The sequence below is a fragment of the Myotis daubentonii genome, chromosome 1 (assembly GCF_963259705.1).
Source record: "Myotis daubentonii chromosome 1, mMyoDau2.1, whole genome shotgun sequence".
In the NCBI taxonomy this organism is placed as follows: Eukaryota; Metazoa; Chordata; class Mammalia; order Chiroptera; family Vespertilionidae; genus Myotis; species Myotis daubentonii.
The window spans coordinates 195,830,368-195,836,637 of record NC_081840.1 but is presented as its reverse complement, the minus strand read 5'-3'; the positions used below and the strand labels follow the sequence as shown (position 1 = coordinate 195,836,637).

Below are 6,270 nucleotides of genomic sequence, written 5' to 3'. Positions count from 1 at the left end.
AATACTACATAAAATATCAACTTAATAGCTTTTTAACAACAAAGAAGAATATATTTTAGACACAGTATGCATTAGTTTATATAAATTATTAAAATCTATATTTTATTGTATTTATTTTCCCCAGATTTATTGATTTATAACTGATAAATAAAATATAACCTACATTATAAATATTAATTTTCCCAAACAGAAAATGTGCAGTGAGGCTTCATATATTATCTGCTTGAATCTCCCATTCAATCTAGGATCCCCTTATACATGATCCCTAATTTCTGCTCTTAAAAATCCTCTGGGAATAGGAGTCCATTGTTTCCTTAGGAAGACCCTGATACTTTGATATTAAGGTCTTATATTGAGTTAATCTTAATCATGTTAAAGCTGAATGTACCATTGATAGTTCTGCCTCTGAAACTAGTTAGAGTTCTTGATTCATTTGCACATGAACCTCTCTCCAAATATTTAGTGGCAATTGTGTTAACAACAATAATAGTAACTAAAATTTATTGAGTAACACATTCCAGGAAAGGTTCACTGTGCTTTGCATATATCTTTTAATGCTAACAACAATCCTACAAAGCAGGCCCAGTTATTAATGCTGTTTTGCAGATATGGGAAAACGGGGCAAGGATATTGAAGTAATTTGCGGAAAGTTAAGCAACTTATCCAATGGCACTGGGTCAAACACAAAGCCTGGTTCCACGGCTCTTAAAGCTAAATATTTTGCTGTAATAATATAACTCATATACTAGGTGTACCGGTTAATAATGCAGATTTTCTTCAATAGATGGAGTTACACAGATGTTAATATATATGCGATTTGATTTGTATGCTATTTTATTGTATTGACAGCAAGCTTCAAAACTTCATCTGTCAAATTTTCTGAAGGTGTTAACATCATAGATCTTTTTACGCTTAAAAATGTCAAATTTCATGCCAAAAAAAAAAGAGCATTTGTGGGAAGTTTTAATTCATTACTTTATTTTAAAGAAAAGTGCTGCTTAAAGTTATCGTATACTTCGGGAAGCTTATGGTGAACATGCTCCATCTCAAGATACTTGTAACGCTGGTTTAAATGCTTTAAAAGTGATGATTTCGATGTGAAAGACAAAAGAACGTCCAGGTCAACCAAAAAAGTTTGAAGACCAACAATTACAAGCATTATTGGATGAAGATGTGTGTCAAAGTCAAAAACAACTTGCAGAAAGATTAAACGTTGCTCAACAAACAATTTCTGATCCTTTACAAGCAATGGGAAAGACAAATGGAAAAACCGAAAAGTCATCAGTAAAATGTTGCTTCAATGGCATGAAAGAAAGTCTTTTTTGCATCAAATTGTGACTGGCGATAAAAAGTGGATTTATTTTGAGAATCCTAAATGCACAAAATCATGGGTTGATCCAGGTCAACCATCAACATTGACTGCAAGGCCAAATCACTTCAGAAACAAGACAATGCTCTGTGTTTGGTGGGATCAGGAAGGTGTGGTATATTATGAGCTTCTAAAACTAGGTGAAGCCTTAATACTGATCACTACCAACAACAAATAATCAATTTGAACCACGCTTTGATCATGAAATGACCAAAATGGGCGAGAAGACACAGCAAAGTAATTTTGCTTCATGATAACGCACCATCACACACTTCAAAACCAGTCAAAGACACGCTAAAATATCTTTCCTGGGGAGCATCAATCCACCCACTATATTCACCAGACCTTGCTCCTTCAGATTACCACTTGTTCTGATCGATGGCACACACACTTTCTGAGCAGCACTTCAAAACATACGAAGAAGTGGAAAATTGGGTCTCTGAATGGTTTGCCTCAAAACAAGAAAAGTTCTATTGGGACGGTATCCACAAATTACCTGAAAGATGGGGGAAATGTGTAGCTAGCGATGGACATTACTTTGAATAAAGCACTTTTGATGTTTCTCTTGAAATTATCATGTTTTCTTTGATTACAAAATCAGCATTATTAACCGGTACTCCTAGTATAACCTTTAAGTGGTTCCTTCGCAACCAAGTGCATTGTATTCAACCACTTTTCATATATCAAAAATCAGAGTTTATCACAAGGAAAAAAACTGTAACTATACATAGCCAGAGATGTTAACCAGACATATTGTGGCGTTCACTTCACAATAAATACAAATATGGAATCATGTCGCACACTTCACTAACACTCTGTATTTTCCTAAATAAACTGCAACTTTTCAGAATTACAAACAAAAGGTCAGATGCTGTGTCTCTGTGGTACAGATCCTTGAGAATTGATTTTTCCATTTAATGTAAGGACTTATACTAGTACTAATGTCGTTTAGGCTGCCATGAGCTTAGGTTACCAAATCAGTAACATTGTTTCAGCAACAGGGTCCAAGAATAATGAAAAACCTCAGGACTCATACAAACTTGTGTCAATCAGGTCAATAATCTTTACTTTATGGTTATATGATTGGACCTATAAACAATACTATATATAGTAGATATGGTCAATTTTACCCCATTCAATTTAACCTGTCAAAGCCTTTGAACTTGGTCCTTTCATCTTGCAATATTAGCTATCTTTTTAGCACTGTATGGTTTACCTTATTATCATTATCATCTAACAATTTCTGCTCATAAATATTTCATTCTTGAACTAAATATTTTCAGTCTAATGGTTGGCCTAAGGTTGCCCACATATCTTATGTTTTATTCTCACAAAAGCAGTCAGGCAAAACTTGTTAAAGCTTAAAACAGTTTTGAGCACTAATTTGCCTCTCAAACATTCACTTTCCATTAAAGTTGCAAAGGAATAGCTTACTTGGTCAGGACTCATTTTCTGACTTATTTACCTATTCTCTTCCAATTCATTAGATTTCTAGATGAAGAACAAACTTCTCCTAGCAGGGAATAAATGTGGTTTCATCTAAAAGTAGGAAACCCTATTCTCACATGTGCTCTTATAGAAACCAACATTAAGGAGAATAGTCACCGTGACTGAAGAAATGTTGCTGGCTTTGTTGTTACAAACTCTCTGCAGAGCTCCCATTGGCATAGTCATTTTTCTTTAAATCACATGGAACTTTGATTACTTCTGTGGCCCCTTTCTGAGATTATTTTAAAATACATATGAGAAACAAAAAAGTAACAAAACAAAACAAATTTAATCAGTATCTTGATCAGTGAGCATTCCATTTCCAAAGTCTTTCCACAATACTTTCAAAAAACATATTCATCTTGTTCCAATGCTAATTCTTGGTATTCACCAATTAGAGAAAGAAAGATGTAAAATGCACTTTCAGAAAATACAGGATGGTGCTGGAGGACCAGATTTTTATCCGATGTGAATCTGGCACATAGCAATTCCTCATCGGATATAGAAGCCTAAAAAATAAGTGACAATCCAAGTTTTAAATTAATGTATACCAAGAGCAATCTATTTTTTTGGTAGAAACTAACCTTGTGTAAACCCTTTAATAATATAATTAAGAATTCCACAATGCCTCTGTATGTAATTCACAGTTCCAAATGTCTACAGCTCTGACTCTGACCTTTCAAAACCCCATTAAGCTATGTAAATACAGTACAAAGAAATGTGCACTGTGCATAAACAGTATTCTAATGTCAACTAGACAAGGACACATTTCCTCGCCCTAGTTCTCAATTCTTATAAGGGCACTATAGAAGCATTCATACATTTTTGCTATTGATTTGTATATGACAGATCTACCAGGGGACTCATGTTTTGGCCTTCCTGTTCAATATGTGGTTCAAGGGTGACCCCTACTTATATTATCCTGATATATTAGGACAGATTGTGATGGTTCATTTTATGTGTCAATCAGGTCACTAAATCTTTACTTTATGGTTATATTATTGGACCTATAAACAATACTATATATAGTAGATATGGTCAATTTTACCCCATTCAATTTAACCAATTAGGGATATCCAGATAGCTGGGAAAACAGTATTTTTGGATGTGTCTATAAGGGTATTTCTGGAAGAGGTTAGCATCTGATTCTAATAGACTGAATGAAGAAATGGGCTCTCACAAACATGGGTGGATATCATCCAATCTGTTGAGGACCAAATACAACAGAAAGACAAAGAGAGAGCAAATTCAATTTTCTTTCTGTGTTCTTGCGCTGGAATGCCCATATTTCCCTGCCCTAGGGCGTAGGGCCCTTGGATATGGAGCCTACAGCAGCTGCCCCTGGTTCTCCTTGTGCCTTGGACTCAGACAAAATCACACCACTAGCTTTTCTGGTTCTTCAGCTTTCAGAGGGCAGAATGTGGGACTCCTGGCCTCCTAAACTGTGGGCTCTGATTCTTATAATCAAGCTCGTCTTGTATACACCTATACACATTCTCTGGGTTCTGTGTCTCTGGAGAACTCTGACTTATACACAAATATTACAAACATTTAGTAGTTCATTAAAAATAGTAACAGTGAAACATTTTGGAAAGGGAAAGAATAGTAAAGGTCCAGGACCTCACATTAAATTCATAAAATTCTGGATAATATTTGGTATTTTTGATGATTAATGAAATGTAGGTGATTTATATTTTTAAATTTCTTACAGTAAATAGTAGTTGTGTAATTGTTACTAACATCTTGGTATTTACCTTGCAAAGTATCAAAGTCTCATATGTGGATATAGTGTGGGTATTCCTATATGTCCACAATAATGTAAATAGATGTGTAGAATAAAAATAAATTAGCTTTGCCCGGCCAACATGGCTCAGTGGTTGAGTGTAGAACTGTGAACCAGGATGTCACCTTTAGATTCCCTGTCAGGGCACATGCCAGGGTTGCAGACTCGATTCCCACAGTGGGGCATGCAGGAAGCAGCCAATCAATGATTCTCTCTCATCATTGATATTTTCTCTCTCTCTCCTTCTCCCTTCCTATCTGAAATCAATAAAAATATTTTTATTAAAAAAATTTAAAAAGTAATAATAAATCAGCTTTTTATGAAGATGACTCCGAAAGCAAAGAAGGAAGCCCCTGCCCCTCCCAAAACTGAAGCCAAAGCAAAAGTTTTGAAAGCAAAGAAAGCAGTACTGAAAGGCACCTGCAGCCACACAAAAAAAGAGAAGATCCACATGTCACTCCCCTTCTCATGGTGGAAGATACTGAGGCTCCGAAGGCAGGCTGAATATCCTCAGAAGAGTGCCCCCAGGAGAAACAAGCTTGGCCACTATGCCATCATCAAGTTCCCTTGACCACAGAGTCCGCCATGATGAAGATGGAAGACAACACACTTGTGCTTATTGTGGATGGCAAAGCCAACAGCACTAGATCAAACTGGCTCTATGACATTGATGTGGCCAAAGTCAACACCCTGATCTGAACTGATGGAGAGAAGAAGGCATATGTTCGACTGGCTCTTGACTATGATGCTTTGGATGTTGCCAACAAAATTGGGATCATCTAAACTGAGTCCAGCTGGCAAATGCTAAATACAAAAATTTTACACTGAAAAAAATTTAAAAAATAATAAATCACAACTACTAAATATATTTAGAACCTTTTTTAAAAAATATATATGTTTATATTGATTTTTAGAAAGAGAAGAAGGGAGAGGGATAGGGAAATGTAATTGATCAGCTGCCTCCCACAGCCCCCTACTGGGGATTGAGCCACATCCCCAGGCATGTACCCCAACTGGATATCAAAGTGGGGACCTCTTGGTTCATGGTTGACCCTCAACCATGAGCCACACTGGCCAGTTTAGAAACTTTTTTCAAAAAATTAACAACATATTGGAACATATTTTTAAGTCAAGAAATAGACTTCTGAAATATCATTTTGATGAATAATCCATATTACATTTTGTGTGTATCCTAAGCAAGGCTCCTTTTTGTCCTGCCTTAAGGTTTACCATGTTATGTGATGGATTCAAAAGAAGATAAAAGTAGAATTTGTTAAGGACTTGGCAAAAAATGTAAAGAAGATACCATTTTTGCAATTGTATTAGTTTTCTATCTCTATGTAATAAATTACTATATACGTGACAACTTCAAACACTAACTTTTTATCTCCTTGTTTTGATAAATCAGGACTGTGAATTAGTAGGGTCCTTTGCTCAGGGTCTCAAAAGCTGAAATAAAATTGTCAGCCAAGCTGCATTCTCATCTGGAAGCTAGACTCAGAAAGAACCTGCTTCCAAGCTCATTGGGGTTTAGGCAGAATCCACCTCCTGACACCTAAAGAACTGAGGCCATACACTGTTCCTTGATACATGGCCCTCTTATGCAGTTGGAAACCTGGTGGTTTGTGTT

General features: G+C 35.9%; 1 pseudogene; it reads left to right on the top strand.

Annotated features, from left to right (window-relative positions):
* The first annotated feature begins 4,965 nt into the window (after window positions 1–4,965).
* LOC132227386 (large ribosomal subunit protein uL23-like) lies at window positions 4,966–5,468 on the top strand (annotated as a pseudogene).
* Window positions 5,469–6,270: the final 802 nt, after the last annotated feature.